Consider the following 2021-nt stretch of genomic DNA (forward strand, 5'->3'; position numbering starts at 1 on the left):
CACTGGAAATGAGTAATTAGTAAGATAAGTTAGTAAGTAAAAGAGTACTCTTTTCACCTGCAACACACAAAAATAGTAACAAATACAAAAGTTTAGGGAAAACTTAAAAGGTTAAAGGTTGATGCCTCACTCAAGAGAGTTGACGTAGATATATTTGTGTGAATATTATACACAGAACAATATTTTCAACACCAAATCTCTTGGAAACACCTGAGGGCTGAGCAGTTTGAAGGGCTATCTTTTTCTTGTCTTTATCATCCTTCCTCTGTGTAACTGCTCTTGGAGGCTGTGTGATAGTATGTGTTGACACCAGTGAAAACATGGATAACACCTGCAGCGACAGATTAATGTCTGGCCTCATCTTCAGGTGAAGGTTTACATTCACTGTAACAGATTCTGCTGGAGTGGAAAGCAAAGCCTCCAGTCAGTTTATTGCCAAACAAACAAAAAGAACTGAATATCATTGTGGAAGCATCAGTTTGTTCATTTAGGGGGCAATGTCACGTGTCAATGTGTCATCGTATAGATTTGTAGGCACAGATTTGGTAAGACTCTAATTGACATTAGCAGTAATAACACCTGGCTGCATCACTAAAATTAATATTGAGTCAAAATGTAATTTTGCTAAAGTAGTTTTTCTCTGGTCCACTTCCAAGTCAGACCAGGATTGACATGCTTAGCCACATTTTAATTCAATAATGGATAACTGAATTGAAAACCTTACTGGGGAAAACCTGATTTTATGAGGAGACAACATCAATCCCACTATAGATAGAGCAAAACTCAGACAAACCCCAAATAATCACAAATATCATCATAAAAATATGAATTTAGTATAAAAATGCACAAAGACAGAATATTATAACTACCTCAACTGCAGAGAGCACTTTGAGTACTCCGGGAGAGTAGAAAAGCGCTGTAGAATCAGTCCATTTACCATTACCATTATATCAAAGAGTAAATCAATTAAATGTGGTGTATTAAACATTAGGTCTCTTGTGCTAGCAAATTATTTAATAATGAATCAACATATTGATCTAATCTGCATTGCAGAAACCTGGGTACAGCAGGATGATTATATTAGTTTAAATAAATCAACTCCTCCAAGTCATCCTAACTGTCAGAATCCTCAAAGCACAGGTGGCAGCAATCTTTCACTCTAGCTTGATAGTCAACCAAACACCAAGACAAAATTGTAATTAATTTCAAGGCCTGACTCTTAGCCTTATCCACCCTCAAAAAAATATTTTCAGTTGTTCTTACCTGTCGTTTTGCTCCCCTGTACTTGAAATTTCTACTCCCAGTCTCCCACAAATCTGCCACTAAGTACAGCAAGTCTAATAACTACTGATATTTGATAGGAGTCTTTTGAAAGAGTAGTTGTCAACATTTAACTGACCGTTTACAAACAAAGGATTTACAGTTCATATATATTTGGACAATGACAAAAGTAATACCTGTTCACCGAAACATATTCCAAATATAATTATATAATGGACATAATGTGTAGACTCTCAGTTTTCATTTGAGGATATTCACATTCAAATTGCATTAAGGGTTCAAGAGTTTCTGCTCCTTAACAAGTGCTACCCTTTTTTTAAAGGGACCAAAAGTAATTGGACTCAAAGGCAGGTGTGGGCAATTTTGTCGTTATGTCATTATCAATTAAGCAAATAAAAGGCCTGGAGCAAGCAAAATCTTCTTAATGCGAAGATTTTGCTGTGAACAGACAACATGTTCAGAGGAGTTCAAGCCATCCTTAAGCTGAAAAAACAGAAAGAAAAACATCAGAGAAATTGCTACAATAGTAGCACTGGCAAAATCTACAGTTTGGTACATCCTGAGAAATAAAGAAGCCACTGGTGAACTCAGCAAGGCAAAAACACCTGGACATCCACAGAAGAAGACAGTGGTGGATGATCACAGAATCATTTCAATAGTGAAGAGAAACCCCTTCAAAACAGCCAGCACAAGATCAACCTCTACCAGAATGATGGCAAGACAAAAGTATGGAGAAGGTG

This window comes from Pundamilia nyererei, unplaced genomic scaffold (genome assembly GCF_000239375.1).
Source record: "Pundamilia nyererei isolate P.nyererei 1_Seehausen unplaced genomic scaffold, PunNye1.0 scaffold00002, whole genome shotgun sequence".
In the NCBI taxonomy this organism is placed as follows: domain Eukaryota; kingdom Metazoa; phylum Chordata; class Actinopteri; order Cichliformes; family Cichlidae; genus Pundamilia; species Pundamilia nyererei.